Here is a 25,706-nt window from a genome sequence, read left to right on the forward strand (position 1 = left end):
GATACCTAGTAGTGCAGTTTCTGGGTCATAGGGTAGCTCTATTTTTAATTTTTTGAGGAACCTCCATACTGTTTGCCAGAGTGGCTGCACCAGTTTGCATTCCCACCAGCAATGCAAAAGAGGTCCTCTTTCTCTGCATCCTCGCCAACATCTGTTGTTGCCTGAGTTGTTAATGTTAGCTATTCTGACAGGTGTAAGGTGGTATCTCATTGTGGTTTGGATTTGTATTTCCCTGATGATGAGTTATGTTGAGCATTTGTTTCTTGTGTCAGTTTGCCATCTGGATGTCTTCTTTGGAGAAGTGTGTATTCATGCCTTTTGCCCATTTCTTCACTGGATTATTTGTTTTTTGGGTGTTGCGTTTGATCAGTTCTTTATAGGTTTTGGATACTAACCCTTTATCTGATATATCACTTGCAAATATCTTCTCCCATTCTGTCGGTTGCCTTTTAGTTTTGCTGAGTGTTTCCGTTGCTGTGCAGAAGTTTTGCTTATCTCAATGAGGTCCCTGTAGTTCATTTTTGCTTTTGTTTCTCTTGCCTCTGGAGACATGTTGAGTAAGAAGTTGCTGTGGCCAAAATCAAAGAGGTTTTTGCCTGCTTTCTCCTCAAGGATTTTGATGGCTTCTTGTGTTAAGTTTAGGTCTTTCATCCATTTTGGGTTGATTTTTGTGTATGGTGTAAGAAAGTGGTCCAGGCTCATTCTTCTGCATGTCGCTGTACAGTTTTCCCAGCACCACTTGCTGAAGAGACTGTCTTTATTCCATCGGATGGGTATTCTTCCCTGCTTTGTCAATGATTAGTTGGCCATAAGTTTGTGGGTCCATTTCTAGGTTCTGTATTCTGTTCCATTGATCTGAGTGTCTGTTTTTGTGCCAGTACCATACTTTCTTGATGATTACAGCTTTGTAATACAGCTTGAAGTCTGGGATTGTGATGCCTACTGCTTTGGTTTTCTTTTTCAAGATTGCTTTGGCTATTCGGGGTCTTTTCTGGTTCCATACAAATTTTAGGATTGTTTTTCCTAGTTCTGTGAAGACTGCTGGTGTTATTTTGATAGGAATTGCATTGAATATGTAGATTGTTTTGGGTAGTATCAACATTTTAACAATATTAATTCTTCTAATTCGTAAGCATGGAACACTTTTCCATTTTTTGTGTGTCTTCTTCAATTTCTTTCATAAGCTTTCTATAGTTTTCAGTGTATAGATTTTTCACCTCCTTGGTTAGGTTTATTCCTAGGTATTTTATCATGTTTGGTGCAATCATAAATGGTGCAATTCCTTGATTTTTCTTTCTGTTGCTTCATTATTGGTGTATAGAAATGCAACCAATTTCTGTGTATTGATTTTATATCCTACCACATTGCTGAATTCATGGATCAGTTCTAGCAGTTTTTTGGTGGAATTGTTTGAGTTTTCCATATAGGGTATCATGTCTTCTGCAAAGACTGAAAGTTTGACTTCCTCCTTGCCAATTTGGATGCCTTTTATTCCTTTGTGTTGTCTGATTGCTGAGGTTAGGACTTCCAGTACTATGTTGAAAACAGTGGCAAGAGTGGAAATCCCTGTAGTGTTCCTGACCTTAGGGGGAAAGCTCTCAGTTTTTCCCAATTGAGGATGATATTAGCAGTGGGTCTCTCATTTATGGCTTTTATGATCTTGAGGTATGATCCTTCTATCCCTACTGTCTTGAGGGTTTTTATCAAGAAAGGATGCTATATTTTGTCAAATGCTTACTCTGCATCTATTGAGAGGATCATGTGGTTCTTGTCCTTTCTTTTATTGATGTGATGTATCACATTGATTGTTTTGCAGGTATTGAACCAGCCCTGCATCCCAGTTATAAATCCCACTTGGTCGTGGTGAAGGATTCTTTTAATATATTGTTGGATCTGGTTGGCTAGTATCTTGTTGAGAATTGTTGCATTCATGTTCATCAGGGATATTGGTCTGTAGTTCTCTTTTTTAGTGGGTTCTTTGTCTGGTTTTGGAATCAAGGTAATGCTGGCCTCATAAAATGAGTTGGAAGTTTTCCTTCAATTTCTATTTTTTGAAACAGCTTTGAAAGAATAAGTGTTAACTCTTCCTTAAATATTTGGTAGAATTCCCCTGGAAAGCCCTCCGGCCTTGGACTCTTGTTTTTTGGGGAGATTTTTTATTACAAATTCGATTTCTTTACTGGTTATGGGTCTGTTCACATTTTCTATTTCTTCCTGTTTCAGTTTTGGCAATTTATATGTTTCTAGGAATTTGTCCATTTCTTCCAGACTTCCCATTTTATTGGCATATAATTGCTCATAATATTCTCTTATCATTGTTTTTATTTCTGCTGTGTTGGTTGTGATCTCTCCACTTTCATTCTTGATTTTATTTATTTGAACCCTTTCCTTTTTCTTTTTGATCAAACTGGCTAGTGGTTTATCAATTTTGTTAATTCTTTCAAAGAACCAGCTTCTGGTTTTATTGATCTGTTCTCCTGGTTTTGTTTTCTTTTTGTTTTGTTTTGTTTTGTTTTTTGGTTTCAGTAGCATTGATTTCTGCTCTAATCTTTATTATTTTCTGTCTTCTGCTGGTTTTGGTTTTATTTGCTGTTTTTTGTTCAGTTCTTTAAGGTGTAAGGTTAGGTTGTGTATCTGAGACCTTTCTTCCTTCTTTAGGAAGGCCTGGATTGCTATATATTTCCCTGTTATGACTGCCTTTGCTGCGTCCCAGAAGTTTTAGGCTGTGGTGTTATCATTTCATTGGCTTCCCTGTACTTTTTAATTTCCTCTTTAACTTCTTGGTTAGCCCATTCGTTCTTTAGTAGGAAGGTCTTTAGTCTCCAAGTATTTGTTATCTTTCCACATTTTTTCTTGTGGTTGATTTTGAGTTTCATAGCATTGTGGTCTGGAAATATGCATAATATGATTTTGACCTGTTTGTACTTGTTGAGGGCTGATTTGTGTCCCAGTATGTGATCTATTCTGGAGAACTTTCCGTGTGCACTGGAGAAGAATGTGATTCCGCTGCTTTAGGATGAAATGTTCTGAATATATCTGTTAAGCCCATCTGGTCCCATGTGTCATTCATAGCCATTGTTTCCTTGTTGATTTTCTGTTTAGATGATCTGTCCATTGTTGTAAGTGGGGTGTTGAAGTCCCCTACTATTATGGTATTATTATCAATGAGTTTCTTTATGTTTGAGATTAATTGATTTATATATTTGGGTTTCTCCACATTTGGAGCATAAATATTTACAATTGTTAGGTCTTCTTGGTGGATAGACCCCTTAATTACGGTATAATGCTCTTCTTCATCTCTTACTACAGTCTTTATTTTAAAGTCTAGATTGTCTGATATAAGTATGGCTACTCTGGCTTTCTTATCTACCATTAGCATGATAGATGGTTCTCCATCCCCTTACCTTCAAAGTGAAGGTGTCTTTAGGCCTAAAGTGGGTCTCTTGTAAACAGCATATAGATGGATCTTGTTTTCTTATCCATTCTGTTACCCTGTGTCTTTTGATTGGAGCATTTAGTCCATTGACATTTAGAGTGAGTATTGAAAGATATGAATTTGTTGCCATTATGTCGCCTGTAGAGTTGGAGTTTCTGGTGGTGTTCTCTGGTCCTTTCTAGTCTTTGTTGCTTTTGGTCTTTTTTTTCCCCCCATCTTTTCTCCCCTCAGAGAGTCCCCTTTAAAATTTGTTACAGGGGTGGTTTAGTGTTCATGAACTCCTTTAATTTTTGTTTGTCTGGGGAACTTTTAATCTCTCCTTCTATTTTGAATGACAGCACTGCTGGATAATGAATTCTTGGCTGCATATTTTTCTGATTCAGCATATTGAATATATCCTGCTACTCTTTCCTGGCCTGCCAAGTTTGTGTGGATAGGTCTGCTGCAAACCTGATCTATCTTCCCTTGTAGGTTAAGGACTTTTTTTCCCTTGCTGCTTTCATGATTCTTTCCTTTCCTGAGTATTTTGTGAATTTGACTATGATATGCCTTCTTGATGGTCAGTTTTTGTTGAATCTAATGGGAGTACTTTGTGCTGCCTGGAATTTGATGTCTGTATCTTTCCCCATGTTAGGACTAAGTTTTCCACTATGATTTCCTCCCATAACCCTTCTACTCCTTTTTCTCTCTCTTCATCTTCTGGGACCCCTATGATTCTGATGTTCATTTTTAATGAGTCACTGATTTCTCTCATTCTTAAATCGTGCTCTTTTGCCTTAGTCTCCCTCTTTTTGTCTGCTTCATTATTCTTCATAAGTTTGACCTCTGTATCGCTGATTTGCTGCTCTGCCTTATCCATCCTTGTTGCTGTTGCATCCATTTGAGATTGCAGCTCAGTTATAGCATTTTTTAATTCATCCTGACTAGCTTTTACTTTTATCTCTGCAGAAAGGGATTCTAATCTATTTTCAACCCAGCTAGTATTCTTATTATCATGATTCTAAATTCTGGTTCAGATATCTTGCTTGTATCTGTGTTGATTAATTCCCTGGCTGTCATTTCCCCCTGCTCTTTCTTTTGGGGTGAATTCTTTTGTTTCCTCATTTTGAAGGAAGAAAATGAATTAGTAAGGTAAAAAAATAAAATTAAAAAATTAAAAACTACATATATACACAAAACAAATCAAAAGATGATGCTAGATCCTAAGTGTGTTTTGGTCTGGTTGTTGAAAGGAGCTTGGTAGATCAGAGAAAAAAGGGAAAGATAAGAAAAGGAAAAAAAAGGAAAATGTTTGAAAATTTGAAAAAAATGAATACAATGAAGTAGAATAAAATGAAATGATGTAAGTAAAATAGCGTTTGAAAAATTTACAAAAAAACAAAAATATAGTAGAAAAAACATTAAAGAAAACTATTGTAATAAAAATTGGAAATACAAATATTTTTTTCTCATTCTATAATCAAGAAAAAGAAAAGAAAAAGAAAAAAAATTGAATAGATGGACCAGCAAACAAACTGAAATACAATTGAAATTATATCTGTTTCCCCTAGAAGTGAAACTATGAAGCACTTTATAGTCCATAAATTAAGCAGGCGGAGAGACTTGCAGTGTTCCTGAAGAGCGAGCTTGGCCCAGTTGGGCAGGGCTTAGTGTAACAGCTCTGTTCTCACTAGATGGTGCTGCTTAGCTTACTGGTGTCGATTGTTGTGGCACTTGTAGGTGCGTATGCGCATATGCGGGAGGGGTAAAAATGGCATCACCCAGCTACCCAGACTCTAGTATCAGAATTCTGTCCTCCCTGACCAGCAATTGTGCACCCCTCCTTCGTCTCTGGCTTTTGTTCATTCCCCACTTTTACACTGTCCGTGACTAAGCAGTCAGGTTGCTGGGCGGTCCTTCCCTCCTGTGTTTTATCTCAGATGCAGCTGTGTTTCCCAACCCCTCACTTCTGAGGGACTGCAGCTTTGGCCCGCTCAGATCCTCTGGGGGGAGGGTCTCATTGAGCAATGGCTGAGTGCCCACCCACCCCAGGGACATTCATGGGACTGTGCTGCTGCTGATGCCCAGAGACTGCAGCTAGGTGCCAGCCCGCCCCAGAAAATGTTCATGCAATCATGTAGTAGCAATGTTTCAGGGATTATAGTAAGTCACAACACACATCTGGCACCAGGCTTCCCCCTTAACGTCTTTGTTCTGGCACCAGTAAATGTGGTTGTTCTCCAGAGTCCACTGGGACCTTTGCCTGTGGGGTGACCGCACAGCCTCTACCAAATGTCCTCCCAACAGGAAAACTGCCTCTCCTTGTTTGGCCCGAGGACCCCTTAGACCTTGCTCTCTGCTCCTGGGAATTTGCCTTCCCACCAGAGCACTGCCAGGTATTAAGCTGCGGAATTTCAGACTCTGCACTCCCCCTGTTTATAGAGTCATAATGGAATTTAGACCCTCTCCTTTCTCCTTTCTCCCTTTTTTTCCCCCAGTCCCTGTGGCTGTTTACACTTTTCCACTTTCTCTTCAGCTGCTTTTTGGGGGGTCCCATACTCTCCCCCTGTCTCCATCCTCTCTCTGCAAGTAAAAACAGCACCCTGTCCTCCACGGCTTCTCTCTCTCCCAGTTCACCTCTCCTCACTGCGTACCTGCTGTGTTCTGTGGTTCAGGTTGTGCAGATTGTGTTAATCCTCAAATCAGTTTTCTAGGTGTGCAGGAAGGTTTAGTGTTGATCTGTCTGTATTTCATGGACAAGAGATGCAAAGAAAACTTCCATGCTATTCCTCCATCTTGGCCTCTCCTCCTACAAAGATGGTTTAATCCAATTGCCCCCCCCCCACACACACCTTTTTAAAAGCAGAATACTGAAGTAAGTAATTTATCTTAGAGCGTTCATACATCTGGTAGCAAAACCAGGACTAAGACATAGATCTGTAAATCTTTGGAAGAGAATTATATTAGTTCCTTAGTCCAATATATAATGCAAGGAGACCTCAAGGAGCCAAGCAAACAATTGTCCAGTAACTACAGTCTCCAGGGAAATATCCGCTCCATTCTGTTCTGGCACTTTCGAGAGGAGAGAGAATCTCCTTTATTCTTGATTTGTAAAATTATCCCTAAATATATACTCATAGTTACTTCACAGAGTTTCTTCACAAATGAAAGCTGTTTTCCTATGATTGCAATTGTTTATGTATGGATAGAACATACATGACCCAATGCCTGAAACTTGTTTCATACATACTGTATGTTTTAAACAGCTAAATGATTCTTTTTAGTCAGGGGTAAGCACTCTGAATATCACAGAGTCTTATATTTATTTTTTAAAAAACCTTAAAAACATCTTACAATAATGGGCATATAATAAAAATCTTTTACATTGAATTTGGGTATTTCACCTTCTCTAGAAAAGTGAATTCTGAGACTTGGACAGAAATGTAGAGTTTTAGTTCAACTCCCCACCCAGTGCAGGAATTTTTAAAAGTTGTAACTCTGACAGATACCCAACTTCTGCTTGAAAACCTCCAGAGACTGGTATCATCCTTAAGAGGCAGCTGTTATTGTTACTGGATGGCACAAGTGGATAAAAAGTTCCTTCTTGCATTGCATCAGAGTCTGCCTTCCTTAACTTCCAGCTTTTTATCCTAGTTCTGGCCTCTGGAGCAACACAGAATTAGTATACGATTCTCTCTATGACAGCCCTTCAAATATTTGAAAGCAGATATTATACCTTTTCTTATTCTTTCCTTCCCAAGTTGCTTGAATAATTTATCAAAAATTACAGCTTCTCCTATTCACCTGGACATTTGCCTTTCATTACATTCTAAGTGGTCAAAGTCCCTCTTAAAATATGGCACCCGGAATTGAATTCTATATTATAGATGTGGTTTAACTAGCTAGAAATCCAATAGAACTGTCATGGGTAGTGATCTGTGGGTAGTAATTTCTCATGGAAGCCTCCTAAGTTCCTTAAAGGAAGGTGGCTTGTATGAAAACACTTGGTAAACTGTAAAGTGCTTTATAAATGAAAAGCTTTGGTACATTCCATTTAAAAATACAAAAAATAATCAAGGAATTTTTCCCTGCCATTAACAACATTGATTTCAACCTTTGGGTCTATAGAGTTAGCAAAAAGGCTGGTATTTTTTCCTTGGCAAAAGTGTAAAAGCAATTTTAAAAACTCAGCCATTATGTTGTAGTACTGGTTAAACAAGTTTTAAATAATGAAGTCTTTTTGGAACATGTGATAAATGCATTAAAAGCATATGATAAATGCCATTTTTAACCCATGCATACTTATTTAATAAGAAAAAGGCAGAATCTCCTATTGATGAGGCATTTAGTAAGTAGAACCATTTTCACATTTAAAGTACAGTTGCAAATATGTAATCTGTATTTCTTCCATTTTAAAATATAAATTTTAAACTTTAATTCTAAACATTTCTTATTTTAATTTTGAGTAAAGTGGGAATATGGTTTAATATTGTAATCTGACCATTCATTCTCAATTGCTTATTGAGTGTTGATTATGTGTTAAGGACTTGAAAAAGACATTAATAAATTGTTTATCCTTCTTTCTTCACTAACTCTACCAGAGTTTTGGAAAAATAACTTTTTACCTACAGTGCTTGGCATGAATTTATATCTTGAACATTCTGACCAAGGGTTTAATGTGCTGCTAAGTGGAATAATCTCAAAACTAGCTGGAGCAGTTACAGTTGGTACATATAAATGTGTATAAATGTAAATGCAAAATATAAATGTGAAACCCAAATGGGACAAAGGTATTGATGGGGGGCCCAACACACTTCCTGGCACATGAATTCTTAATCATTATTGGCCTCATGAATACTGACTATTAGGGAAGAATTACTCCTAATCTGGTAGTGAGCCTGGTGTGACAGCTGGAGGTTGAGTCCTGTAGATTGATGTCCCATTGCTCAAATGAGTGAGACACATTAGAGACTACACTGTATTTTAGGACCTCATATCTCTTTTGTGGGAACATTATTTCTTGGTTAAGAGAAATTACTACATTTTCTAAAACATGACAATGTTGTGGTGGTTATAGTTTGATTTGCAACATATGTCATGTACTCTAAAAAGAGCATAAATTATTTAAAACTACATAAATACTCAGATTAAAAATCCGTTACTCTGTACAGTCCAAACTGGAATGAAATTTATTAGAGAAAATAACCCAGTAAATCACTTCCAAGGATTATAGTTTTCTGATGTTTATTTAGAAAAATAAGGGAGAAATCAGGATTCTGGAAAATCATCCGTATGTTGGTACACTTTAAAAAAAATTGTATAAACTTCTTTTTTCTTGTGTCAAATCCTGGTTAGTGGGGCTATGTAAATTGGAGTGGGACTGCTTTGTAAACTTGGATTGGAGTCACATCATTTACATTTGTATTACTAGGTCCACAATTTCTTTCTATTGGATTTTCTTTCTTTTTAATAATTAAAAAAACTATACAAATAGGTAAACCTTTGTAGAGAAAGATCGTGTTCTGTTTATATTTTGTACGCTTAGTGTTCCAAATCTAGGTATTATTTGGTTAAACATACAATTTATACCTATACATAGACTGAAGAAATATAAATATTCTAATAACATATAGTTATTATTGTTTTTGGCTATACGGATATATGGGCTTTTATATTAATATTAGTGTTATCTACTCTTTATAGTATTTTCCTCCAGCAAAGAACTGTCACTTGGCTGAGAAGGAAAAAAAAAAAAAGCTTGCTTATAAAATGAGGCCATTTTGCATATTAATTAGGAGGTCTTTGAACTTGAAGAATAAAATCCGTTAATGCTTTGGGTATGGAACAATTATGCATTCAAGGACTTTGATTTTATGCTAATAATGCGACAAGCTTTACATTTTTCTTTGTTTTGTTTGCATTTCCTGAAGATAATTTAATGCAAATAATCCAGCCATATACAGCACAGAGCGTGTCGGATGGTTTCCCTATAGTTAAGATTGTATCAGCACTCCCATTATAAATCTCTATTACCCATGGTTTATAATTTAATTGAAAAAACCCACTGCAGGCAGAAACTCAACACTTAGGGTTTCAGGCTAAAAGCAATATTTCTCTTTTAAAAATTGCCTCCTCTCTTTAATTTCATAGTTAATGGAAATGTAAGAAGGATCATCCTGGAGCTGATTTTGAACAAAGCCAAACAGATCATTGTCTCTAACTAAAATAATTTCTAAATAAAAGTGGTTGATATCTTATCATTTGCCTAATACTACAACATTTAACCAAACGAGAAAAGACAACAATGGAATCTGCTTATCCTTTCTCCATGCAAAAAATACACGCAAGGAAGGCAAGAAAATTCTGTAAGACCAGCTATCTATAAAAATATATGTTAGACAATACGGTGTGAGGCATTAACGTCTTTACTCGATTTTGGAGCATACACTTCACTCCTTTGAAGTGGATCAGGGTGAAGCCTTGTCGAGTCTGCTTTTTGTCAGACTAAGATCGGAAGAGGGCGCAGGGTGGAGAGACGCAAGAGCGCTGGTGCTCCGCAGTGCTTTACTTTGCCACGTAAACCTTATCTTAAGTTTACGCTTCAATTATCTTGACGGGATTCGGGGGTTAATTAACAGGCACAACCGTTTCAACCTGCTTACACAGTAGAAATGAAAAGATCAGTTTTTAGACACATGGTGGTTTTGTCATCAGCTTTTGAACCCAAATCCGTCGTGTAGAAAGAAAGGTTAACCTGCCAGGTAATATGCAACCTCCAATCAAGATTTCACCATAGTTTTATCAACCCGATGAGACAAAGAAACTGTGAGTTAGTTAGAACAACATGTTCTCTATTTCCTGCAACCCATCAACTTTTTCCTATTGAATTCCTACTGGTAATGCTGCATGTGAAATATATGCCATGATTACTTAACCCTAAGCAGACATCAGAAACTTGCTTAAAGATAGTCTGGCTCTGTCCACGCAATGTATTGTGTTTCTAAATCAGTTGCATTTACGATCCTAAGGGTGATTATCAAGGACAGTAGTAGAAACTCACATCTTACAGTGCTTAGCAGTTCATAAAGGGCTTCAGTATACCTAATATACACAACTGCTCAGAAGTAGAGAAGGCAGACGCTAGGAGATTAAGTGGTGGTTAGCATTCACATTCTGTCTTGCCTACGACTCTCTCTTCTGTGGCCTAGTGGCTCGTTAGTTCTCTTAGGGGGACTCATGTTTTTCACTTTGAGAAATAGAGTCTGGTGATTCCATGATGAGAATCTCCTGTACTTACTTGATATCTATTGTCAGAGACCATAAGGGAATTCATACAGTTTCTTTTTTTTTAAAGTTTATTGATTTTTAGAGGGTGGGGGGAGGGAGAGGAAGAGAGAAAGAAGGAGAGAATCCCAAACAGGCTCCATGCTGTCAGCTCAGAGCCCAACGCAGGGCTCAAACTCCTCTCAGGTGAGATCATGACCAGAGCCGAAATCAAGAGTTGGACACTTAGCTGACTGAGCCACCTAGGTACCCCAATACAATTTCTAAGTCCAATTCTTAAAACATTCTATATTAGCTTAGATTCATAAATTAAGAAACCCAGAGCCTAGATAAGATTCATATACATCTAAGCTACACAATAAGTCAGTGATGAAATAAAAGGAAGTCATGGATTTACTGTCCCATGTCTCTGATTGAAATTATTCTTAATGTTGATATTTTGATTATATTAGAAACATAGCTTAAGTATAAAGGCTATGAGAAATTATTTTCTGAACACCAGTGATTGTATGGTCTTCAGAGATTTTTGAGAAAATAGTAGATAACTATTTTCCGAGGATGGTATAAATCTAGTACGGGTATAATGAAGCAGGGAATACACCTTAGGGCTGCTGTGAATCTGGCAGTCCATACTGCTTATGTATAGTGAAAGGCAGACTAGCAGACTAGCTTCTGATATTTACAAACTGATTGAAAGTTTTTTAGTTTCCATTTTAAGAATTTGAATAGGTCATTCTTTACTCCATGCCCTCCATTTTTTTTTTTTTTTGCTTTAGAATAGTTTTATAAACTTAAATTGTCATGCAGGATTTACTTCTAAACTTATTAATACCAAAAAAGTTTTCTGGAGTGCCTTGCTGGCTCAGTTGGTTGAGTGCTCAACTTTGGCTTAGGTCATGATCTCACAGTGAGTTCAAGCCCCATGTCGGGCTCACTGCTGTTGGCATGTATCCTGCTTTGCATCCTCTGTCCCCCTCTCTTTCTGCCCTTCCCCACTCATGCTCTCTCTCTCAAAAAAATTTTTTTTCTGACCCTACTAGGTGTTGTGAATGATGTGTGATACTGTGTTCAGGAATTCAACTTAACATTTTATGTAAGTGAATGGTCACACCATGTGCCATTGGGAACCAATAACCTTGTTTCCTTCCCCTCCTCTGTCCTAAGCAGGTGTCATTATTTGGTGCATTTTTTACCTCACCTCCCATACAAGTACTAACCAGGCCCAACCCTACATAGCTTCTGAGATCAGGTCAGTCAGGGTGGTATGGCAGCAGACATTTTTTTACCTCCTTTGTTGTTCTCCATCCCTCAAGATGAACTTGGCAGATGCTCTCCTATTTTCTTGCATTGAAATACCCTTGCTTGGGCTGCAAGAGACCTTCTAGCGGCATCATCCAATAAGTTTTAGACAGTATCTGGATAGGTAGTAAGAGGTCCTTGACAGACAGTGTGTTTGGGATTTAGACCAGAGTTGGCAAACCTTTTTCTGTAAAGAACCAGATAGTGAATATTTTAGTCTTCTTGGGCCACATGATCACTCTCCCAACTCTACTCTGCCATCGTAGTGCCAAAGCAGCCACCAAGAGGATGTAAATCTATCTTCTCTGGCATAAATGGGCAGGATTGTGTTCCAATAAAACATTTCTGATGGACATTGAGATTTGAATTTCACATAATTTGTATGTGTCATAAAGTGTTCTCTTCCTTTGTTTCCACAATTCAAAAGTGAAAAAACCATTCTTAGCTTGTGGGCAATAAAAAAACAGGGGGCAGGTGGGATTTGGCCCACAGGTTATAGTTTGCAGACCTCTTCTTTAGACAGATCTGAGTTTACATAGCAGTTTTATTAGCTGTTGGCTTTGTGTCCTTGGGTAAATTAGTTTAATTCTCTGAGTTTAAATTTTGTCAGTAAAATGGGGACTGCACCAATTTTATGAAGTCTTTGTGAGATTTAAATTTGATTAGGTATAGACAAGTAATTATTAGTAGTAGGTATTTTGTGAAGAGTCAATATAAAAGTAATACAAATTTTAAGTAATTAGTAATTAACCTGATAGCTCTTCCTGAATTAATGTTGTTGGCCTCTCCTTTTTTTCTCGAAATGGAAACAGATTTCTTATTCATGATTAAAAGCAACATGTTCTTTTAAAACATGAAATAATATAGAAATACAGAGATAAAAAGAATAATAAGAGAATAAGAATAAGATGAACACCATCATCTCCTTTATTTTACATATGAGGAAACTGAGGGTCCGAGGTTGCCATTTATATAGTATTTATTTGCTTTTCTAGTGTCCGGAAGAAAATTTCTTATTTAGGGAGATTGTGGTTCTTCTACCCCAAACATGTGGTTGTGGTGAAAGCTAATCAAAATTCTCATGTCCTTTTTTTTTTTTTAATTAATGTTTCCTTATTTACTTTGAGAGTGGGGGGACAGAAATAGAGAGGGGGAGAGAGCACAAGTGGGGAAGGAGCAGAGAGAGAGAGAGGGAGAGAGACAATCCCAGGCTCTACAATTATCATGGAACCTTTGGGCTGACCTCATGGCTGTGAGATCATGACCTGAGTCGAAATCAAGAGCCAGACATTTAAACTACTGAGCCAGCTAGGCACCCCAAAATTCTCATGTCCTTTAGTCACAGAGTGGGGCATTTGTTCCAGAAAGGGCCAGTCGCCATGCCCTCGTCCTGTGGCCTACTATATGATTCAGTCATGGTTGGCCATGTGATCTACGCTTGTCCACGCAGTGGCATTTTGTAGAAGAATCTCAACTGAAGTACCTGGGAAACTCTTTTCTCTCTAGCCTTGAGGCTTGAAGAATATACTTTTATCACTGCATTTGGCTATGGATTGAACTTGTGGGAACAGCTGGCCTGAGAGAATGAAGCCAACTAGAGGGAGCAGAGCTGGTAGCCTATGGGAGGGAAGGGACAGTGGATGGAAGGCAGAGAGAGAGAGAAAAATTTGATAAGGTCTGAGTACCTGGATCCAGGTATTTCTGAAGGCAGACCTATCCCGAGCTTCTCCATGGTTTGGCAGTGTGAGCCTTGATGAAGACTGAACTGTCTTCATCAGGTCAGTTTGATTTTCTGTCCTTTTTTTTTGTAGTAAAAAAAAAAAAATACTAATTGAGCAGCTAGACTCAGGATGCAAACGCAGATCTGTCTGACCCTGCAACCCTGAGCTTCCTTCCCAACCTTCCTCAGAGACAACATCTTCTAATGGTTTGATATTTTTCTGTTTTTGTCGTTTTTTTTTAATGATTGCACAAATATTATGGTAAATGTAAATGTTGCCAAACCGTTGTTCAATTTGGCTTTCCTAATTTATACTTATCCTAACCCTTACATGCTAGATATCTTCTGTTGCACCTTGGGGTGTACCCTCTACCCTTTTCTATCCTGTATTGAGCTCTGAGAGGCTGATCTGGATGTGTAGGTCCCTAGCCTTTGGGCTTCTGGTTGGGCTGCGGTGTCTGGGATGGGGGCACTGGCAGGAGATGAGAAGGAAGGAGGAGAATTAGGAGGAACTACTTCTCCTGGCTCCTCCTGTGGGATTACTGGGGGCTGGCTGTCTTCTCAGACCTAAGGTCACAGTTTTCTCTGCTCAGCTCTGTTTTTCTCCTTCTAGCCCTAGAGACTGCCCTATTTCTTGTGGGTTCCCTCCACCCAGCCTGGCACCCTTATGAATAAATAACCCTTTTATTAAATGCTCTTCAAATTACCCAATTTGAGTGTACTCTTAATTTCCTGTCAGGACTCTGAGTAATACCACTCACAGAAGGGTATGTTTTCCCTCCACATTTCATGTCAACATGGGGTATTGCCCACGTTTTTAATCATTTCAATGCTCATAAGGGGAAAATGGTATCTGGTTTTAATTTATATTTTTTGATTATTATTGAGTTTGAACATCTGTTCCTATGTTAATTGACTATTTGCATATTTCTCTTAATTGCTTGTTAATATTCTTTGCCCATTTTTCTTTTGGGTGATCTCTCTTTCTTTCTGTTAAATTCATATTATTATGAGTAAAATATTTTTTCCCATTATATTTTCCAACTGATTGTTAGTATAAGTGAAAATTATTGCTTTCATATCTTGTTATTCCTCTAAATTCTTTGTTAGTTTTAATAGATGTTAATTGATTCTCTCAGATTTTCTAATATCATTTGCAAAGAATGATAATGCTCTCTCTCCCATTCTAATGCATGCCACATTTCTTTAACCCATTTTACTAACCCATTTTACTGGCTAGATTCTCCAAAACAGTCTTGGACAACAGGGGTGTCCATGGGAATCTTTGTCTTATTACTGACTCTAACTCTGCTTTTCCCAGAGTATGTTTCACAGAATGCAAACACTGGCAGATACCCCTTGAGAAAAGTTCAGACTATATATTCTTAGACAGTCCCAATGCACATGAGCATGTTAAAAGCTCTAAGTTGTTGTTGTTGTTGGGTTTTTGTTTGTTTGTTTTTTGGTCTTTGCCTAATATAGCTCTGGTACTGAATTTTATGTAGTACATTATCAGCTTGGTAATTTGAGTAGGTCCTAGAGGATCAAAATACAAACAAAATGTTTTGTAGTAATATAGCACTGTGGTTTTATGCAAAAACTCTGAATTATTCTAAGCCTTATTTAATTTATTTAAGGCTTCTCAATGCTTATTAGTGTAGAAACTATAAACCATTGTATTTTGAATGTAAGGAATCATATGCATCATTGGCCACTTTGGTACATTTTACTCTCAAAAGAAACTACCGAGATTAAAAAACTAACTTAAATGGAAAGATGGGTATCAGGAAATCACTCTGGCCTCTCTCCCTCTCTTCCTTCACTGTTTTATGCACACACACACACACACACACACAACCAACAAACCGAACAAATAAAACATTCCAACCAACAGACCATAAGTTACCGTTTTCTTTCATGTACAGGCTTCCTTATTTTTTTTTTTTAAGTTTATTTATTTGGAGAGAGAGAGAGCATTCATGTGCATGGGCAAACAGAGGAGGAGCAGGGAGAGAGGAAGAGAGAGAATCCCAAGCATCCTTTGCAATGTCAGCACAGAGCCAAGTGTGGGACTTGGTCTCACGACCCTGAGATCATGACTTTTGCTGAAATCAAGAGTCAGACACTTAATGGACTGAGCCACCTAGGTTCTTCTGTACAGTTTTCCTTATTAACCCTGCGTCCCTTCTTTCTAATACTTTTCTGTTGTTCCTTCTCACCTCCTTACCTTTGTCCCAACATGCGCGAGCATGTGTGTGTGTACATGTGTACGTGTGTGTGCTTGTGCATGAGCATGAGTGAGTCTCCAGGAAAATTTCCACCATCCCTCTTTTGCCGTTGCAATTATCAGTTAAAAATTACTGTTATCATTGTTGATGAAAATCAAGTGAATATTAGAGATTACTTGCAACAAGAAAAGGGAGGAACACTTGTTTTTAAACTTACCTTTACCACGTAAAGTAATACATGTTATGTTTTCACATGAAATTAAGACCTAATACTGGATTGGTGACAATAACCTCCAAAAACCTTGAAAAAGCTCAGAAGTCCTGTTCAGAATTCTCACAAATGTCTCATCTACATTTGCTTTCTCTTCCAATTAAGTCTATTATTCCCAGAGCATTTAAGAATAATAAACTATCTTTTATTCAATTTAACTTTCCATTTGCTTTAATTACTAGTATTGAAACAGTTTTGCTTTCTGCTATATTTCATTGCAAGTCTTGCAGCTATGCTATAAAGCTAAATTAAGGCTTTTATAGATTTTTTTTTAGGATGAACCTGATCCTTATTTATTGCTTCTAGGGTAATATTCATCTTAAGTTTTAAAAAACTGACATGTAAGTAAACTCTTAGAAAATAACTCACTCAAAAATTGGTGATTTTCTGTGTGGCAAATAAAAAAATAACAAAGGATGGATTTGTATTTTTACAGAATTTTTTTTTTACCTTGTTCAATTAGGCCATTTTTGTGGGTATGAATTTATTTATTTATTTATTCTTTTAAAAAAGTTTTTTCATGTTTATTTATTTTTAAGAGAGAGAGAGAGAGACAGACAGAGTGCAAGTGGGGAAAGGGAAGAGAGAGAGGGAGATACAGAATCTGAAGCAGGCTCCAGGCTCAGCACAGAGCCCAACGTGGGGCTCAAACTCAACAAACTCCGAGATCATGACCTGAGCTGAAGTCAGACTCTGAACCAACTGAGCCACCTAGGCATCCCTGGGGTCTGAATTTAAATCACATTTCAAGGTTAATATAGAATTACAGAAATTCAGTATTACCTTAGCTTAATTGTTATCCAATTATTTTAGTCATATATTTATTTTTCATTTTTAGTAAAATTTCTTTAATTTCTGGAGTTGGAATTCTAATGTTTAGAAAAATAGATCCCTGACTTTATGTTAAATGAAATGGTATGCTGATTTTTTTTTTTTTTGGGGGGGGGACATGGTAGGGGGTGGTTTCTGGCAAAATGCCTTCTTCATTAAATAGATCTATGAGAAGAAAAATTCATTATTGCTAATGAATGCAGGCATTTTACTTACTGGAAGTAGTCAAATAGTCTGGTACAAAAATTCACATTGCATTATGAACCATAACATTGTGAGGTTTGTAATATAAGAGCTGCTAAATATATTTTAAATATCACAAAGTCTGTGCTTCTTCCCTGGAGCATGCTCTTTGTTATACCCTGCTTCTCATATTCTTATCTTTTTCATGAGGAGTGAATCTCAATAAAATCTATGGATTGTGTTATGTTTAAAGGCTATTTACTGAACCAATATTTTCACAGATAAGATCAATAATATATGTGTAAACCTTTGAAATTTAGATTGGAGAGGAAGCTGCCTAATAAAACTCTGGTACCGAATTTTATACAACTTCTTACCAGCCTTTTAATTTTATATTCGGGTCCCCAAGGATCAGAAGACAAACTGAACACTTCTGAAATTATCTGGATTTAGCCCAGATGGTTTTATGTAAAAACTCTGAATGCATTTAAGGTTTATGTATTGTGAAGGCGCTGTGTAATGGTTACTCATTTTATTTCTTTGTTAAGAACCTTTGTCTAATGTTAAAATTTTGAATGAAAGGCTTGATGTTTATATGTATTTAGTTGGACCATTAGTTCAAGATACAGACTAAGGAAGTGCTATAGTTCTAAAGCATGTTTCATCTGATGATTTTTTTACAGAGTTGGTATCTAATGCGGTATTTGTAAGGCCATCAGTTATCAAACCACGTAAGTGTTAAATTCCTTTTGAAGCTTTCAAGAGGTATTTTAATTAAGTTTTCAAAATTGGTTTTGGATCATCTTCACAATTCTTTAGTGCTTTATTTCCATTAACAAAATAGTAATTAAAATTAAATTTTAAAGGAAATAACCACAGTAGGTCAGACTTTTATTAACTTGAGGTAGATAATGAATCTGTCCTATATAAAAACTGAGCTAAATCTGCTGAGAGGCTGGGGATAGTATATTTTAATTAAGGTAATCCTTGTTTGCATCTAACAAACAGCATTGCCACTTAGAAATTTAAGATCTTAGTGATGCATATTAGTACATTACCTCAACAATCTCATAGAGATTTAATACTTGTATTTGAAAGTGCAATTTGTCATAAATTAAGAGCATTTGCATAGTAAATTTCAAGGATGTTATTCTTTGCAGAGTTTTCTATAATTAAGGAATGCATTAAACATTAAAATTTTACAATTTTTGTAGTCCTAGGAAAGCTTGCTTTGTTATTAAACTGAGCCTTATTTTCAGCTACGCATAACCCTATGGAAAAGTCTGGCCTTAATAAAGACATAATGAATGTACTGTCACTAAGATTTTTTGCCCTCTTAAATCTTGAGCGAAGGTTTATGCATTTAAAGAATGTTTTATCATGCAAAATGTGGCTCTGAAGACATCTATTTACTTGGATGGAGAGTATTTAATCATTTAAAAAGTAGGCCAAGGAGACTTAACCCAACCATACCGCTAAGTAGTTATAAACTGCATCATATATAAATGAAGTGTTCTCTAATTGGGGGTATCGGTAGAGTCTTTCTTTAGTTAGCAAAGTGTTTCCAGTATTAATATCTACTTTAGTTAAAGGAATTAAAAAGCCCGTTTTAATTAAGAATGACGTTATTCTCAAGGTTCCTTTTATTTTGATGGTTAACAAGATAACTTCAGCATTTGCATTTTATTGATCCAGAGAGAATGATTTTATAAAATATAGTTTAGGATAAGGTTCAGCAGCCCAGTTCACCTGTGGTCATATGGATTTTTGACTTGTGGTGAAAGTGTCTGTCACTTAGACATTTTTGCCTGGAGATTACCTTAGGATATGAAAGGATATGTTCCTCGGAGAAGAAGGATTTTATACCTTATTCTGTTTACCTTAGACTGCTGTGTATTCTTTCCTCTCGTTATCTTCTCTTGTGAACCACCTCACTTCCTTTTGTTTTTCCAACCAGGAGGAAAGGATGTAGAGGGTCTTTGTCACCAGTATCTACAGAGTTCATTGGCTCAAGCTTACAGTAATTTTTAAAAATTTCCTCTTGGCAGGGAATGCAAATGTTTATTCAGCATTCACTCAGTGAATGTCTTCTATCAAAGGACTAATTCAGGTTACGTGGGTGTGGACACTATGGCTCGTGATTTTTAACTCAGCACTGCATCAATTCTAACAATAATTATAAAATATTCAGATTCTTAGTTTTATTGTATATCAGAGCCAGTATGGAAGATGATGTTTCAAGCTACTTTCATAATTTACAGATTTCTATGCTGTTCATATATCATCATCATTATATAATTAGCTAAGAGAGTCTAATAGTGGTAATATGTTAAAATTAGTTATACCTAAGAAATAATAGTAATGAAAGAGGATGTTTGAATTCTTCCTTTCCTTAGAAAAGCAGGTTAAAGTTGTGGAAATAGGCACCTGAGGACAGTAGGCTGTGAGTTCAAATCTCAAAATTGTAATTACTGGCTGGGTGATCTTGGGTCTGAAGTTCTACATTTGTACATTGGGATGTACGAATTTTGTTCAGTTGCAGCTCCCACTTTACTTAACTTTCAAAAGTTATATTAATTTGAAAGCTCTGGTGGTTTCATTGACAGCATTGTGGTGAAGATCCCTTCTAATTCCTGTTTGCACCACCACTTGCTCATCTCTACCCCTCAGTATTCACAAGTTGGAAAAATTAAAGCCCGGAAAGATGAAATGATTGATTGAGGTAAAACACTAAATAATTTAAAAATGAAAATGAGTAGTGGATGCAGATAGACTTTTCCAGGTCACTCAGTCCTCGGGTTGAACCAAATGTTCCCTCGGGGGATGGAGCGCTGAATTTTACCACTGGGACTTCGGAGGAATTGCCCAATTGTCCTTCATGGCAAAGAATCTACAGCCTGAGGTCTAACATTAAAACCACTTTCAGGCTATTTCGTTATCTAGGTTGCATTGTATTCAATGCTCAGTAAAGCCTAGTGATTGGAAGCCGGTCAGTGAAGATACTGAATTGTGAGTGACCAAGTCTCCACTCTGTTGTAGCTGTTAAGAGCTGGAGATAGCATCTGACACCATTCAGCACTTTCTATGTCAGGCACAAAGCATTTCACATTTACTAACCTATTTAATTATCACTACAGCCTCATGAGGTTGGCATTATTTGCACTCCCATTTTATTTATGAGAAAAGTAAGGCGCAATGAAGAAAAGAAAATTGTCCACACAAGGAAGTCAGAGGACTGGGAAGCTAATCTAGGCAATCTGATACCATAGTCCAACAGCTAAATACCTTGCTCTTCTGCCACTTATAATCTGTGGGTTATCTAGAATTGGTATAAAGGTATGTCTGAAGACCAGATCTTTCCTTCAGTGATTGTTTTAGGTTGGAAGTAGCTCTAGTGGAGGGCATACATGGGAAAGGGTCTGAGAGAAGAGCGGTGAAATAGAGTAGTTGTGTCATAGGACTTTGGAAGCAGGAGATGTGACTTTACACGTTGGCTGTGCAACACCCTAGCTTGACCTCCGGATGAGCTGCCGAAGCTCTCGGAATTTCCTGCTTAGTGCTTAGTAAAGTAGTGATGCTAATGTCCGCTTGATGGGCTTGTCATTCCATGTCACCCACGCAGCAGATGCCTGGTCCAGAGCAGGGGCTTTATCCACAGTAGCTGTTGTTAGAATTTACCCACTTATCACACCTTAGAGAAATAAGGGATCTCAGTTGTACCCTTTTGCCCAAAGTGTTCCTGTTCAAAAGTTAAGGTTGGCTTTATTTTTGTTAATCTTGGTGGTTTACGATGGCCCTTGTTTCTATGATATGGATTTTACAATTGTGTTTTCAAATAGATATAACTTTCTCTTCTGGTGCATCTATTTGACCACATGACAGGGTAATAAGCATCTGCGTGAGATTGGAGGTTCAATGAAAAATTCCAAGATATTTATATGAGGCACTTATTTGCAGTTAATCTCTAAGATAACACTTGGTGGGAATTAGTACTGTTTATGTTGATTTTGGAAGGACAGTCCTAACATAGTAGGTTTTCATTTGGAAAGAGGAGAGGAAGTATTGTTTTTTCATTTCAAGAAATATTTAGAGAATACCTACCATGTGCCAGATACTGTGTCTGGGTAGAGTGAATACATTTCTTTTTAAGAAGTCATTAAGCAATTGATGGAAGCTGTTTGCAGTGTAACACAATGACAGCTGTGTTGAAGTGGATTGTGATCCCTAGCAGACAGGAAAGAGTGCCAGGGGTTGAAGGAGTGGGATGACAGAATTGGCCTATGTATTTACTGCATATAATGTAACTACAACAGTATGAGCAGAATCCCAACCCAAATCATGTTGTATTAGAATCTTCCTATATTGGGATGCATGGGTGGCTCCATCGGTTAAATGTCCACCTCTTGGTTTCAGTAAGGTCATGATGTCTCGGTTTCATGGGTTTGAGCCCCGACATTAGGCTCCATGCTGACTGTGGGGAGCCTGCTTGGGATTCTCTCTCCCCATCTCTGTCTGCCCACCCCCCACTTGCATAGTTCTGTCTCTCTCAAAATAAATAAACTTAAAAAAAAAAGAATCTTCCTGTATTTATAAAGTGTTTTGAATGTGTTGACTATTTTGGACCTTTTTCTATTATACATAATTTGTATTATGCATATATTATATGGTCATTGGTATATTTTGCCTCACCCATAGTGTCATTTTATACTAACTTGGTATGATCAGTGTATAGGAGCTTATCTTCAGAGAGACGTTATTAATTATTTTCACGTATATAACAAAGACACGGACACTTCTCTTGAGCAGTTTAGAGTTTAAACCAGACAGTAGTAAGACCAAAACACTCTATAAATATCAAACAGGTACCTACATTGAATAAAACATTTTGTATTTCCAGAAATGTCACTTACCTACTTTAATCAGCATGTGTGCTGGTAATTTTTGCTTCTGTTTCTGCAAAAACAGAAAGAACTAATGATTCAGTCCTAATGGGGAAAGCGCAAAGATGTCACAAAATCACACAGTTCTTTAGTTTTTTTTTCATACTTCTTATTAGGATTATGCTCTTTATCCATGATTGCTACTCTAAAATATTAACCTTTAAAAAAGTTCATTGCAAAGTCAGTTGTAGCTCTGTGTCCTGCCCAATTACAGCATTCTAAATGTTTATACATCTTTGGGAATCCCCAGCTGGTCTACCTAACTTCCCTGAAGGGAAAGAAAAATTCCAATCATTGTTCCCCCCTTCCTGCTTTTGTTCCCAGAGAGAACAGACCTGTTCATCAAGAGCAAACACATGGAGGTGAGAGATCAGTGAAATTGTAGGACAAAGCAGCCAACTTCTGCTTCGTTGGTCATTATCAGAAGGAGTGAGCCCTACAGTTTCCAAGAGGTGTCTCGCTGTCTGCCGAAGATGTGTGTGAACTGTCAGTTGAAAGCATTGACAGTGTTCCATTAGTAATGAATTATGGGAGTAATTTCATTAATTTCTTTACCTCAGTCAGTACATGTTAGTGTAAGTTGCTCAACCAAACATCAAAAGAACCAGTGCATTGTAACCTTTTAGTCTTTTACTGTGTAACCAGGAAGAGCAAAGAAATAAATTAGCGTAACGTTCCTTAAAAAAAAATGACTGGAGATAAGCAGTGGACATAATTTTTCCTGTTTTTAATTTAATAGCAGGTTTATGGTTTTATGCAAAACCATTCACATTACATTTGACCCTCTGGGAGCTGCCTGGTTTTTTTGTTTTTTTTTCCCTTCTTCTTCTGTGGGTATAATTTTGAGTCTTTAATAATCTGTTGTTAAATCCGGTCTGAGTTTGATTAATGAATTGTGATGAGCCAGTGCATTAATTTGCAGGTTTGGTCTAATGCCCTAAAAGGCTGCTTTGTTGTGAATGTTATTAATGCTAAACTCCTCAGGAGGAGCCATGGGATGGCAGTGTGCCCCAAATAATGGACAAGCTACATCTTTGGGAAATCCCAATGAGGGAATGATAGCTCTACAAGTGACTACAGAACTATGTTATTGAAGGAGAAAATCCTGACTGAGCTTCATGTCTTAGAACAGGGGGCTGAAGCCCAAGGGTTCCCTGGGTGGAATTTAGGAGAGCCTGTGGATTTAGATAGTAAAACAATTCTTTACTTCCCTTAAGCTCTAACTGAAATTTCACATTCTGTTCAATTATAAATGTAGGCACCAGACTGCAGAATTATTAATAGTGTCCGTGACTTTGTCATCAATAAACATCACAGATATTTTTGTAACACAGGGTTACAAGTAGCCCAGCAGGCCATTTGTGCTCATCACTGCTTCAAAATGATAGTTGTTCTTGGGACAGCTGCTGGATCTGGTTATTTAATGTGTTAGGAAAGAAATGCACATACCACAAATTGTTAAAATGATAACCATATTTCAGTGTAATTGGCTGCATTTGTACTCTTATGTTAGACATTTAAATACATGATTCTGAGAAGGGGTCTATGGCCTCCAAATGGTGATGAACTCCTCTTTCTAGAGTGGCTGTTGTCTTTGCTGCCATTTTTCTCTTTAGTAAATTGATACTTTACCTCTCCCCAGAGCTCTTTTCAGGAGCAGGTCCAAGGTCCGGATGTGTTACCCATGTGGCCACATGGTAGCAATGAGTCCATGGTGCTAACATTACCAACTTCTCAGTTATTCCCTTACTTTCCTCCTTCTGGGTTCCTGGAAGCTATGGACTGTTTGTCTTTATTCGCTGATGATTTCTCACACACATATTGTACTGTTTGATACATAGTAGGCACTTAGAAAATATTTAATGAATGAATGATAGTTTAGGTGGAAATCATTTTTTCCCCCCATTGGAATGAATCTGGGTTTTCAAATCATTTTTTAAAATGAAATAAAAATCTGGCATCCACATTCTAAAGAATTTATTGCATTATAAAAGGTATTTATAAAGCATTAAGAATGCTTATAGGAACTAATATTAACCCGTTTATTGTCCAGCAACTCAGCTTATCAGGGAACTGTAGACTCTTGTAACTGATTTTTAAAAAGTATTGTTATCATTAAACAAAGAGAACTGGAATTCTTCGAAAGCAAATATAGCTGCAGAGAGATAAGAAAATTAGATTAAGGAAAGAGATTAGCATGTGTGTTGGGAGTGTGTATAAGTGTGTGGATGTGTCTTTTGTGTGTGTCTCTGTGTGTAAAGAGACCCAGTCCACATGAGAGTCTTTAGAGCTTTAAGTTGCCTGGGAGATTATTTTTCAATTTAATTTAACAAGTATTGAAACTGAAGCACAAAGAGGTTAAATGATCAGTGACCTCCTAATTGCTAAATCCAATAAAGCCTTTCCAGACCTTATCTTACTTGACCATGCTATTGCATTTTTGTTGTTTACCTTTTACTTTTTCTGGAAGTCTATGCATATGGTGTTTGCACCACCCAGAACACCTTCCTTTCCTGCTCCTTTCTATCTCTACCCCTTCTTCCAGAAGAACACATCTGTCACACCAACCTGGTCTCCATCCCTCAGGTAGAACTTTGTTCTACTTCTGTGTTTATCAATTTGTTTCTCATTCTTGCCATCCCTAAGTAGCCTTTTTAGATATTTTTAAAAGGTCTTCTCATCCTCTCTTCCCCTATCCTCTGGTGTAATTTTAGAATCACAGATATACTATAGATCTGTTTATGTACGATAGCCTTTTGCAGGGTAACATACCATTATAATATCTAAGATATTCCTACCTCCAAGAATTAATTTCACCTCTCTGGGAGTTGGATCGCTCCTGCTGAGAATGCATGCTCTTGTAGAACTCAAATGTTGCCAGATTGTGGATTCAGAAGAGATTACGAAGGGTACCAACCTCTGCCCATTTTGCTAACAGAAATTCCAGCCTTTTCTATGGGATTTCTTCCCTCCTCCAGATTTTCAGGAGTGTTTACCTGTTTTGTATGAAAGTAGGTTTTGTTCTGTCTGCCTGTTTCTACCTGTGGGGAAACTGGGAACACAGTCAGTCTCTCAAGGATGGACTGGAAAAGAATTGTCCTCCATTTTGTCCTTGGTCATGATGGTCAAGCCCAGTGAAATGCAGCTGGTGGGCAGTGAATGTCAGAGCCCTCTATTGTTGGGGGCCTGGGTGGCTCAGTCTGTTGAGCCTCCAACTCTTGATTTTGGCTCAGGCCATGATCTCAGCATCGTGGGATTGAGCCTGCCATTGAGCTCTGTGCTGAGCATGAAGCCTGCTTAAGATTCTCTCTTTCTCCCCCTCTACTCCTCTCTGACTTGCACTCTTTTTCTCTCTTTCAAATTAAAAAAAAAACAAAAAGAACCCTGTATTGTTGCTGCCACAACTGCTTGGTGGATGGGAAGATGGTCTCCCTTGCTGCTCTTGCTTCTGGTGGCAGGTGCCTGTGTTTGCTGGCCTTTGCCTAGATCTCTTGTAGAGTAATTGCTCAGCCACATGTGCTTTTTGGAGATGTTA

The 25,706-nt window shown here is 37.4% G+C and overlaps 1 protein-coding gene and 1 long non-coding RNA gene across 5 annotated transcripts in view; one reads left to right on the top strand and one right to left on the bottom strand.

Annotated features, from left to right (window-relative positions):
* RWDD3 (RWD domain containing 3) overlaps window positions 1-25,706 on the top strand; it is a 104,080-nt gene that overhangs the window by 49,869 nt on the left and 28,505 nt on the right. For 2 of the 3 annotated variants that reach the window (XR_006221713.1, XR_006221715.1), the window contains exon 6: window positions 17,915-17,962. The gene's annotated coding sequence lies outside the window, so the exon portion shown is untranslated. Of the gene's footprint in view, window positions 1-17,914; window positions 17,963-22,495; window positions 22,773-25,706 lie in introns of those variants that run through there. The other variant, XR_006221714.1, reaches the window with a different exon arrangement.
* Window positions 1-25,706, bottom strand: part of LOC122241526 — a 57,363-nt gene that overhangs the window by 7,140 nt on the left and 24,517 nt on the right. For both annotated transcript variants that reach the window (XR_006221716.1, XR_006221717.1), the window contains exons 3-4: window positions 22,142-22,184; window positions 11,986-12,185 (exon numbers count right to left, since the gene is read on the bottom strand). This is a non-coding gene — a long non-coding RNA (uncharacterized LOC122241526). The remainder of the gene's footprint in view (window positions 1-11,985; window positions 12,186-22,141; window positions 22,185-25,706) is intronic.

Source organism: Panthera tigris, chromosome C1 (assembly GCF_018350195.1).
Source record: "Panthera tigris isolate Pti1 chromosome C1, P.tigris_Pti1_mat1.1, whole genome shotgun sequence".
NCBI classification, from domain to species: domain Eukaryota; kingdom Metazoa; phylum Chordata; class Mammalia; order Carnivora; family Felidae; genus Panthera; species Panthera tigris.